Here is a 12731-nt window from a genome sequence, read left to right on the forward strand (position 1 = left end):
ACTGGCTCCTGAGCTTCTCCCACCCTCCAAAGACCAAAGGGATGCCCCGGGGCGGTAGCCCTAGGCGGGGTGGGAGGGATGGGAGGAGAAGCAGATGTGCTCCGTAGGACCCTAGCACACAATATGTTTTCATACAGAAATTGTGGAATGGATAACAATTATAGATAGCCTCGTCCATTCTACCAAATCCACCTTAGCCCATGATTTAGCTGAAACATAGTGGGAAGAGGAGAAAGAAAGAAACAGGAGAAAGACCTAAGAGGCCATCTAGCCCTGGAGATGGCTCAAATGGGACGTGTGACTTAATATTCTGCCTCATTAATGGCTTAAATATACACTTCTACTTCTCAGTTACTCAGGAGCATATTAACTGATCTGGGAATTAAATTTGCGGGGAGGAGCGCGGTCTGCTGGAAAACCAGAGGTAACCCCCAAATTTCAGTTGAGATGATAGACATCTCTTGATTACCTGCCAACAGAGCTGCTCTGCTCAGCAGAGCTTGGAGTCACCCAAGTACCAGCACCGGAGCTGCAGCCTCACCCAGGCCCGGCTGTCTCCTCTCGCCCTGGGAGAGCAACCAGAGCCAAGCATCTTCGAGGCCACCTAACTGGAGAGGCCTGCCCTGGCGGGGTTTGTCTGAGTCCCTGCCTCAACCAAGGTTAACCTGACCTGAGCAAGCTAGAATCAATTGTAGTTTCAACTGTGATGTTGGGTTCTCTCTTCCCCATCCCATTATCTCTGCTAACATCAGTTTCTTCATTTTCTGTGTGCCTCCTGTCCCTCCCAATGGGCCCAAAAGGTCCTCCTACAAGAGAGGAGTACTCTTGGGCATCCTGCCTCCCTCCCCTGTGTTCCTAGCACGTAACCTCCCCTGGTTATGGGAGGTCCTGGTAAGGAGTGATTGAATCCAGACATGGAGGATACCTTCAGCAAAAGCCACAAGTAGAGCAAATTCAAGGCAGTTTATGGAACAATGACAAAACACGAGATATATGAAATTGTCAGCTGCAGAAGGTGCGCAGACTCTAAATTTGTCTGAATGCTGGTGAATATGAAGAGACCTTTACTCATACTTGACCTCACATACGACCGTCTGAGTATCTATGCATTCCTTTTATGTTTCAACTGATGTCTAAGACTCTGATACAGAACATAAGCCACCGTGCCTAACAGTCAGAGCAAATGAAACCCCAAGAATCCCAGGTTTTGAGCAATATGGTAGAAAGCCTGAGAGGGATTTGAGCCCAAGGACTTAAAGCCCAGTTAGCAACTGAAACTCAGCCCAAACCTTCCAATCCTGTAGCCTGGAGCATCACCCGAAGCTAAACTCTAGGGGATAAAATATTCCAAACTGATAGAAGGTTCTTCTCTGGAACCGTGAGGCTGCACTGTGGCCCAGAGATAACAGTAAAAGGACCATGGAACTACTGAGTCCTGGCTGAGAGAAGATCCTGGGGGAAGGTTTTCATGACCTCCAGGGCAGCAGTGAGGCCAAAATATCAGCAGAAATCACCCAGGCAGTATTGAGAAGCTGCCGCTCATCACCATCCTCCAACATTGGTCAAGAGGGGCCAGTCTTACAGCAAGGATAAACATGAGTCAGAGTCAGGCATGCAATTGCTGTGATGGTGGCCGAAAATCTCATGGCATAACAGAACTGCCAGGTAATCTAGAATCACAAAGTTTCAAATAGGGAAGCCTTCAGCGGGGCCAAGCATAGAATGAAGGAGGTGCTCAGAGCCACTTAGCAGGCCTCATGACTGGACTAGACATTCCTAGATCTTAAAGGTTCTCGATACATTAGGACAGCTTAGATCTGTTGGAGGCAAGTTACTCTCCATGCCTCAGCCCCATGACCTCGACAGAGGTTCCATATCTTTATCTGTGAACTGTGTCCAAAGACTGCTGAGGAATGAAGAAGGTAATATGCAGGATTCCAACTCTCCATATTCCCTCCCATCCTTGACCTTGTCTCTTTGATTATAATCATTTCAGTGTGTGTGAAGTGCATTCTAGTTTTAATTTACATTTCCTTTATGACTATACAGAAAACAGTCTGGAACATAGCGGGTACTCAGGAAATGCTAGCTGCTAGCACTTGTTTCCATCCTTGCCCTCTGAAGCAACAGGTCTGAGTTCAGAAGACAAAATACAACCTCAAAGAACAACACCATCATTTATCCAGGCCCATGTGTTACACATTATTAGAGAAATCAAACTTATTTCATCATTAGCAGTTCTGTTAAGAAATAATTTACATACCACAAAGTTCACTCAATTCCAAGGGTATAACTCAATGATATTTTACTAAATTTACAAAGTTGTGCAATCACTACCACAACCCAATTTGAGAACATTTCCATCACTCCAAAAAGATCCCCATGCCCATTTTCAGTCACTCCCTGTCCCCGTGCCCAACCCCAGGCAGCCACTGAACTGCTGTTTCTGACATTTACCTGAACATTTCATATAAATGGATTCATATAATATGCATGTGTTTGCATCTGGCTTCTCTCATTTAGTTTTTTTGTTATGTGCGATTCATATTTTAGCATGCCATCAGTATTTTGTTCTCTTTTTATTGCAGCCTGGTATTCAGTTGTATGAAAAAAACATATTTTGTTTATTCATTTCACTCACTGATGGACACTTGTCATTTCCAGTTTGGGGCTCTTCTAAATAAAGCTGTTATGAACATTTACATACAAGTTTGTGTGGACATATTTTCATTTCTGTCGAGTAGATTCCTGGGAGTCACATTTTGACTCACATGGTATATCCACTTTTAAGTTTTAAAAGAAACTATCAAACTGTTTTCCTGAGTAGCTGTGCCATTTTACATTTCCTCTAGCAACCTATACGGATTCCAAGTCTCCATATCCCCTCCTATACTTGTTCTTGTCTCTTTGATTATAATTATTTCAGTGTGTGTGAAGTGCATTCTAGTTTTAATTTACATTTTCCTAATGACTAATCATGTTGAGCATCTTTTTTTGTGCTTATTAACCATTCATATTTTTTGGTGAAATGTCTATTCAAATCTTTTGCCCATAATTACATCTTTTCTTATTGAATCATAAGAATTCTTCATATAGGGATCCCTGGGTGGCGTAGCGCTTTAGCGCCTGCCTTTGGCCCAAGGCGTGATCCTGGAGACCCAGGATCAAATCCCACGTTGGGCTCCGGGTGCATGGAGCCTGCTTCTCCCTCTGCCTATGTCTCTGCCTCTCTCTCTCTCTCACTGTGTGCCTATCATAAAAAAAAAAAAAAAAAGAATTCTTCATATATTTTGGATTTAAGTCCTTTATCAGATATATGATTTGCATAGATTTTCTCCTAGTCTGTGGCTTATCTTTTCATTTTCTTAATGGTGTCTTTTGAAGCACCTAAGTTTTTTATTTTGAAGTAGTACAATTCATCATTTTTTGCTTTTATGGATTGGGCTTTTAGCATTATATCGGAGAAATATTTGCCCAGTCCAAGATCAGAAATATTTTCTTCTGGAAGTTTTATAATTTTAAGTTTTATATCAGGTTTGTGATCCATTTTGAGTTAATGCTTTTGTATAGCTTAAGGGTCTAGGTTCATATTTTCAAATGTGGACATGCCATTGTCCTAGCAGCATTTATTGAAATAATTATTCTTTCCCCCATCAAATTGTCTTGGTGTACTTTTGTTGAAAACTCAGCTGTCGTCAATATAAAATATAAGGGTTTAATCCTGGGCTCTTAATTCTGTTCCATTGATCTATATGTCTATCCTTAGGCCAGTACTATATAGTCTTAATTATTGTGGCTTTGTAGTAAGTTTTGATATTGAAAAGTGTAAATCTTCCAACTTATAAGATTGGGTTTTTTAAAAAAGATTTTTATATATTTGAGAGAGGGAGAGAGAAAGAGAGCACATGAGCAAGGGGAGGGCAAAAGGTGAGGAAGAAGCAGACTCTTCACTGGGAGCTGGGAGTCCAACACAGGGCTCCATCCCAGGACGCCAAGATCGTGATCTGAGCTGAAGGCAGATGCTTAACCGACTGAGCCATCCAGGTGCCCCTACAAGATTGTTTTGGTTGTTTTAGGCCCTTTCTATTTCCATATAAGTTTTAGGATTAGCTTGTCAGCTTCCTGATTTTTGCAAAAACGGGCTGCTGGGATTTTGATAAGGATTAAAATGGCAATTCTCTGCAAATTGATCTATACTGAATCTCAATTTGGTGAGAATTACCACTTTATAATACTGAGTCCTCCAATCAATCAGTAAACATGAAATGTCTCTCCATTTATGTGGATATTTTTAAATTTCTCTTAGAATTGTGGTACATTTTTCCATGTGTAAGTCTTGCAGTTCCTTTGTTAAATTTATTCCTAAATATTTTATTCTTTTGACACTACTATGAAATTGTTTTCTTAATTTCATTATTATATTGTTCATTGCTAATATATAGAAATACAATCAATTTTTGTATATTAGTCTTGTACTCTGTGATCTTACTGAGCTCATTTATTCTAGTCGTGTGCCTTAAAAATTTCCACATACAAGATGATAATTGTCTTTAAATAAAGATAGTTTTTATTTCTTCCTTTCCACTCTGGGTGCATTTTATTTTTCTTGCCTGATTGCACCAACTAGAAACTCTAATACAATGTTAAATTGAAGTAGTGAAAACAATCATGTTGCCTTGTTCCTGATCTTAAGGGAAAGGCTTCAGTCTTCACCCAGTAAGTACAATGTCAGTTAGAGGGTTTTTGTAGATGCTTTTTTTTATCAGATTGAGCAAGTTCCTATCTATGCCTAGTTAGTTGAGAGCTTTTAAGATTGGGTGTTAGATTTTGTCAAATATTTTTTCTGAATCTATTGAAATGATTATGCAGTTTTTGTCCTTTACTAATATAGTATATTATATTCATTTATATTTTAGGATACATTGATATTGCATGCAATAATCTTTTTTATATGCATCTGGATTCAATTTACTAATATTGTATTGGGGATTTTTGTGTTTATATTTATGAGAGATAGTGGTCTGCAGTCTTCTTGTCACATGTTTGCTTTGTATCAGGGAAATTCTTGCCTCGTTGAATGAACTGGTCATTATTTCTTCAAGTGTCTGGTGGAATTCACCAGAGAAACTATGTGAACCTGAGCTCTTCTTTGTGGAAAAATTATAATTATAAATTCAGTATCACTCCTCAGTATAGGAATAGTGAGGAATAGACCTCACTATAGGTCTATTTAGATTTTCTATTTCTTCTTGAGTAAACCTGGGTGATTTATGACTTTTAAATTCAGTTTAATCTCTATAATGGTGCCTCAAAGATTCAGGCCCATTTTATTTTGAGACTTAGAAGATCAAATGATTTATCTCAAGGCCAGATATCTGGAAAATGGCCAATATGTGGGTTCCAAAGTCCTCACTATTTCCACAAGGCCCCACTAGCTTTAATTGGCATTGGGCTTTTTTTTTTTTTTTAAGATTTTATTTATTCATGAGAAACAGAGAGAGAGAGAGAGAGAGGCAGAGACACAGGCAGAGGGATAAGCAGGCTCCATGCAAGGAGCCTGATGTGGGACTTGATCCTGGGACTCCAGGATCATGCCCTGGGCCAAAGGCAGGTGCTAAACCACTGAGCCACCCAGGGATCCCCTAGCATTGGGCTTCTTAAAGTGAGCTCCCTCACCCCCACCAAGAGTTGCTGCTAAAAACAGTCCTCTTTTGTGAATGCCCTAGTCACTCCAATTTTTTCTTTTCTCAAAACCTTGTGACTCACTGGAGTCTAAGTTGCTGACAGCAGGAATGCTGCCCACAGATCATGGTTCCCCTCTCTTTAAAGCCCTATTGAGAATTGGTCCTAGCATGATGCTCACAGGAAACCATCCTGGGAAGGCATCTTAGGGTAGATGCCACACTTAGCAATTTAAACAGAATATTTTCCTCCCTTGCCTGCTAAGGAGGGGGGAAACAAAATGCCCAAGGACCTAAGTGGTTAGAAGAAACCACGCTTATTTTGATACTGACAGTTGACAACTGATAATCAAGACCTCTCCTAGGTCAAAAGAGCCTGATGTGTGACTTCCTAAAACGCAGTTCACTCACACAGAAATTATATGGAAGAACTCATCAGAGATAAAATTTATTTGGCTCTGTGTGCTTCACATCAAATAAAAAATTAAGCTTTTCATTTACTTTGTTAATATATCTTTTATGGTGGGGGTGTCTTGGTCGTTCAGTCAGTTAAGCAGCCAACTCTTGCTTTTGGCTCAGGTCATGATCTTGGTAACCTGAGACCAAATCCCACATCAGGCTCCTTACTTGATGGGGAACCTGCTTGAGTATTCTTTCTCTCCCTGTGCCCATGTCCCTCCCTCTGCTCATGCTCTTGGTCTCTCTCTCTCTCACTCTCTAAAATAAAGAAAAAAAAAAACTTTTATGGTGAACTTCCTAAAAAATATGTTTTACTGCTTAAAAGATTATTATATAAGATGAGGCCAAAGGGTCAACACTAAGACTATGCTATGTTGTACTTGACATATGAACAATAGATCTGTCTTCAACAGAGGGTTTTATACATTAAAATGATAAAATATAAAATAACTGAGCCAACATTCTTCCTATTTGGTATGATTTATTTTGGATTTTGTTTGTTTGTTTGTTTCTGAAAACAAGAACATTACAGCTTTGAAATTCTTCATTTTCATCAGCTTGGGGAAAGTCTTCCAAACTGTTTGAGCTCAAACTGAGCTCAAACTGTTTCTAATCTGAACATATCTCTTGGCTGAGATGAATTATTTGATGAGTCATTCCCAAATGATTTTGATGGATAAACTGATGAGTAACCAAACTAAAACAGCTCTTTGGCTTCAATACAAAGTTTGCTACATACAAAGCTGAATTTATAATAAAAGATTTTTATATTAACAAGAGTTTAACCCAAGAATTTTGGGAATACATATATGTGTGTGTGTATATATATATATATATATTATATATATATACACACATAAATACACAAAATCAACAAAAATTATAAGGTGGGAGAAACTTTTGGAAGTGAAGAATATGTTTATGACACAGATTGCAGTGATGGTTTACGGTGAAGCATACGGGTGTATACTTATCTCCAAATTCATAAAATTATATATATTAAATATGTATAGCACTTTGTACTGTACTGTATTGAGATATAAAACAGTGGTTTAAAAAAGCAAACATAAGTCAAGAACATCTCAGAAGTTGGAAAACACACATGGTTATGTCACTATTTTTAATGTTAAAAATATGAGTACTTAAGAAAATATAGGATTTAACAGCCAAACATAATGGCTTCATTTTGGAAAATATGCATTTATTTCATTGAAGATATACTAGATGGATAAGGCACCCAAAATTGTGGGTCTGTTGTTTAAGTCACCTAGTTTGTAGCACTTTGCTATATGACCCTTAGCAAATGAACAGACTCATATATCTCAGACTTGGAGCTGAGAAAGGTGACAATCTTGAAATGGCAAAGGATACAAACAAAAAAGCCCCAACAAGGCCTGCTCTCTCTAAATAAGAGGGGGCGCCTAGCAAGGCAGAAAATATTTACACAATAATCACTCTAATTCAGCTAAACACCTCAGAGAAAAACTGTGGCCCTACTCTCACCTCTACAGGCAAATGTAGACAGAGGCCTAGATTTACACCCTTGTCCCAAACTCCTTGCCAGAGTGTCAGAAAAGGCTTAGTAGGGTGGCAGAACTTCCATTCCCACCACTGGGTGATGAGGCACCCCCTTGGCAGTATCAGTGAGGACTATGTGGGGAGCCCCCGTGAGGGAGGAACAAGGCAACCCTACCCCTCTCCAGTAGGGTGATATCAGTGGAGGACATGGAAAGGCAGGATACTCAGCCTTCCCCCAACAGTGTCACTGGAGTTCCTCTAAGAGTCAGTAATGAGGCCCCTTATCCTTCCCAGTCAGGGTAGTTTCATAAAAAGACTACTGTGAAGCCAGAACTCCCACCCCACTCAGATGTGATGGGGAAGCCCTCTCTGCAGATATTAACAGAGGCTGAGTCAACATCTGGACTTCCACTATCAACTGACAGTAATGATGCTATATACCACTTCCCTGCTCAAAAGTTGTTAGAACAGGTGTACTAAAGCCCAACATTTAAATAAAACCGAGAGTCTCATAATATAGTGCCCTAATATACAAGTTTCAATCAAAACTCACTTGTCATATCAAAAACCAGGAAGATCACAACTTGAATGAGAAAAGACAATCAATAGAGGACAACACCAAGATGACACAGATGTTAGAGTTATCTGGCAAAGATTTAAAGTAGCCATCATAAAATGACTCAGCAAGCAATTAGAAACATGCTTGGAGGAATGAAAATATAGGAAGGTTAAGCAAAGAAATAGAAGATATAAAGTGAAACCAAGTGGAGATCTCAGAACTGAGAAATATAATATTAAATAAAAACTTGGTGGATGGGCTATAATGTAGAATGGAGAAAACAGAGGAAATAATCAATGAACAACAGGAATCATCCAATGTGAACAACAGAAAGAAAACAGAATGGAAAAAAAATCTCAGAAATGTTTAAAGCTATAACAAAGGACCTAACAATTGTGTCAGTGGAGTTTTGAGAAGAAATAAGAAAGGGAAGGACTAAAAAGTACTCATAGATATAAGGCTTGAAAATTCCCCCCAAAGCTCAGCAAACCCCAAACAGGATAAATCCAAGGAAGGCCACATTATGGCATAGTATAGTCAAACTTCTAAAAACTAAAAACAAAGAAAAAAAAATCTTGAGGCAGTAAGGAAGAAACAACACTATATCTATAAAGATAAAACAATTTTAATTAAACCAGATTTCTAATTGGAAAACATGAAGATCAGAAGTAAATGACACAATGTTTTCAAGAGCTGAAAGGAAAGAACCATTAACCCAGAATATTATACCCAGTGAAAATATCCTTAGGAATGAAGAGGAATTCAAGACATTCTCAGATGAAGGAGAACTAAGTGAATTGGTCACCATTAGATCTACCCTAAAAGAATTAAGGAAGTTCTATAAACTAACTAAATAAGTAAATGGATGGATGGATGGATGAATAACACCACTAAACAGAATACACATTCTTCTGGAGTGCCCCTAGAACATATGCCAAGGTATAACACAACATGGGTCATCAAGCTAATCTCAACAAATTTAAAATAAATGAAGTAATAGCATATTCTACCACAAGAGAATCAAACTAGATATTAATAACAGAAAGAAACTAGAAAATCAAAAATAGGGAAAGAAAGAACTAAAACAACAGAAAAATCTCCAAACAGTTGAAAACTAAACAACATTCTAAATAATCAATGGGTCAACTGGGATGTCTCAAGGGAAATTTAAAGATATACTGAACTGAATGGAAATGAAATGTAACATAAAATTTTTGAGAAACAGCTAAAGCTTCCCTACAAGAGAGAACTTTATAGAATAAATGAATACATTAGAAAAGAGAAAAAGTCTCAAATCAATCATCTAAGCTCCTCTCTCAAGCATCTAGAATGGAAAGAACAAAATAAATCCTAAGGAGGTAGAAGGAAGGAAATAAAATTGATAAGAGCATAAATCAATAAAATTGAAAGCAGAAAAAACAATAGAGAAAATCAGAGAAACAAAAAGCTTATTCCTTAAAAAATAATCAATAAAACTGACAAATCTCTAGCAAGACTGACAGAGGGGAAAAAAAAAAAAAGAAGATACAATTACCAACATCAGGAATGAAACGGGACATTACTGAGACTCTGTAGAAATCAAAAGGATAATAAGGGAATGCTGTTAACAACACTATTATGAATGCTGTGCACACAAATGTTTATGTGACAACTTGGCTGAAATGGACCAAGTTCATTCCTTGAAAAACACAAATTACCACAACCCACTCAATATCAAATAGATCACTTGAATAACCCTAAAACTGAGGAAACTGAACTCATAATTTTAAAACTATCAAAAAAGAAGTTTCCAGACCCATATGTTTTCACTAGGAAATTCTAATAGAAGTTTGAATAAGAATTAACAGAAACTCTACATAAACTTTACCAGAAAATATAAGACTTCCCACTTTACTTCATAGGCCAACATTACCATGATCCCCAAACTAGATAAAGACAATACCAAAAAAGTGCAGACCAGTATCCCTCATGAATATAGATGTAAAAATCCTTAACAAGATCTGCAAATAGAATTCAGTAATATATATAAGGAATTATACACCATGATTAAATGAGATTTATTCCAGGGATTCAAGGCTGTTTCAATACTGAAAAATCAATCAATGCGATCTGCCTAAAGACATACAAAGAGCAAAGAAGAAAAATTATATGTTCATATCAACTAATGAAGTAAAAACACTGACAAAAAGAAATACCATTTCATGATTCTAAAAACTCAGAAAGATAGTAATAGAAGGAAACTTTCTCAACCTGAAAAAGAACATTTACCAAAAAAAAACCTATGGATAATATTTTACTTAAAGGTGAAAGAATGATCAGTAAGTATGTACATTCTCACCATTTTTACACAGTACTGAAATTCCTAGCCAATGTGATGAGTGTAGAAAAAAAAAAAAGCCGCCCAGGTCAGAAATGAAGAAATAAAACTTTCCCTATTTGCAGATGACATGACTGTCTAGTAGAAAGTCCCAAGAAATATACAAAAGAAGTCAAAGAATTAAGAACTGAGGTCAGCAAGCTTGCAGGACACAATATAAACACAGAAATCAATTGTACTTCTATATCCAATGAACACAGGGATGTTGAAGTTAAAAATATATCATTTATAATCATTCAAATAAATGAAATAAATAGGTGTAAATCTAAAAATCACATGTGGGACTTGTACGCTGGAACACTGAGAAAGAAATGAAAGATGATTTAAATAAATGAGATTTATAATGATGGATTGGAAGACTCACAGGAAAGATCGCAGTTTTCCCAAAATCAACATATGGGTTTACACAATTCCTGTCAAAATTTCAGCAGGATTCTTTTTTTTTGGTAGACATAGACAAGATTATTCTAAAATTTATATGGAAAGGCAGAGGAACTAGAATAACTAAAGGAATTTGGAAAAATATAAAGAAGATCTAGTCTACCCAATTTAAAGACAATATACATGGAACGTAAGCAAGACATAAGACATGTTAAGTCTCATATTCTACACAAAAAATTAACTTTTTTTTTAGTAATTAACACATTGTAAAATTTTAAAAAATGGACGATGGACTTAAAATGTAAAATAAAACTTTTTAGGACAAAAACAGAAGAAAAGCTATGGGACCTATGAGAGCTCTTACACATGAAGGAAAAGCGGAATCCATAAAAGGAAAAGTTGATAAACTAGAAGTCAACAAAATTAAAAATATTTGCTCTGCTAAAGTCTCTGTTAAGAAAAAAAAAAAAAAAGCTGTAGTCCTTGGGTGACTCAGTCAGTTAAGCAACTTGGGCTCAGGTCATGATCTTAGGGTCATGAGATCGAGTCCTGCTTTGGGCACAGCACTCAGTGAGGAGTTTACTTCTCTCCCTCTACCCTAGTTCCTGCCCACATGCTCTCACTCTCTACATAAGATAAATAAATCTTTAGAGAAAGGGGAGGGGGGAAGCTACTGGGAGAAAATATTTGCAAACCACATATCTGAAAAAGAACTAACATCTAGAATGTATGAAAAGTTCTCCAAACTCAACAGCAAAAAATCCAATTAGAATATGGGTAAAAGACATGAAGACACATTTCATCGAAGAGACTATACAGACTGTAAATAGGCACATAAAAAGATGTTGACATTATTGGCCATTAGGAGAATGCAAATTAAAACCACAATAAGATATCACTACACATCTATCAGAATAGCTAAAAAATAGTGACAACACGAAATGCTGGCAAGAACACAGAAATTGGATCACACTGCTGGTAGGAATGTAAAGTGGTACTGCTACTTTGGAAAACAGTTTGGCAGCTACCATATGATGTAGCAATTGCACTCCTTGGCATTTATCCCAGAGAAGTGTAGACTTATGTTCGCACACACACAAACCTATCCATGAATGTTCATAGCAGCTTTATTCATAATAGCCCCAAACTGGAAACAACACAGATGTCCTTCCACTGGTGAGTGATTAAAAAAAAATAAGTACAAAACAGAGGTCAGGGAGAGAAGTATATGCAGAAGAAGGATCAGAGAGATGCAGGGCTGCTGGCTGTGAAGGGGGAGTAAAGGGACCACCAGCCCAGGAACTCAGGCAGCTTCTAGAAGCTGGAAAAGATTTTCAAAGCAAAAATAGAGTTGGAATCTTGGCAGAACCGGACAAAGAGAAAAGATTACTAACAGATCTTGGCAGGAGAGAAAAGAAAATTGCTAATGCAGAGCCCATCTTCAACAAATCATTGCACTCCTGAGACCCTCTCTTAATAAGGACTTCCGGGACCGTGCTGAGCAGCAGCAGCATACTGCAGCCCAACAAAAGGGCCTTTGTAGCACATAGCCCCCCTTTATCTAGATACCTCATAACTCAAGACTGCGTTTGGGAGTCTTATTCTTCTCATTTTACCTTGCCTTGACCCAGATTGGAGAAAATATTTTACTAAGAGTGAACTTGTTATACCAAATGTCAAAGGTACGGTCATCCAGTGCTGTACAAACTGTGACTCTCATAATTTTGATGAACTTTTCTCTCTTGTGCTTCCTTAA

The 12731-nt window shown here is 37.6% G+C and overlaps 1 pseudogene; it reads left to right on the forward strand.

The window, feature by feature from the left end:
- The first annotated feature begins 11916 nt into the window (after window positions 1-11916).
- Window positions 11917-12731, forward strand: LOC121476203 (annotated as a pseudogene).

This window comes from Vulpes lagopus, chromosome 15, assembly GCF_018345385.1.
Source record: "Vulpes lagopus strain Blue_001 chromosome 15, ASM1834538v1, whole genome shotgun sequence".
Classification (NCBI taxonomy): Eukaryota; Metazoa; Chordata; class Mammalia; order Carnivora; family Canidae; genus Vulpes; species Vulpes lagopus.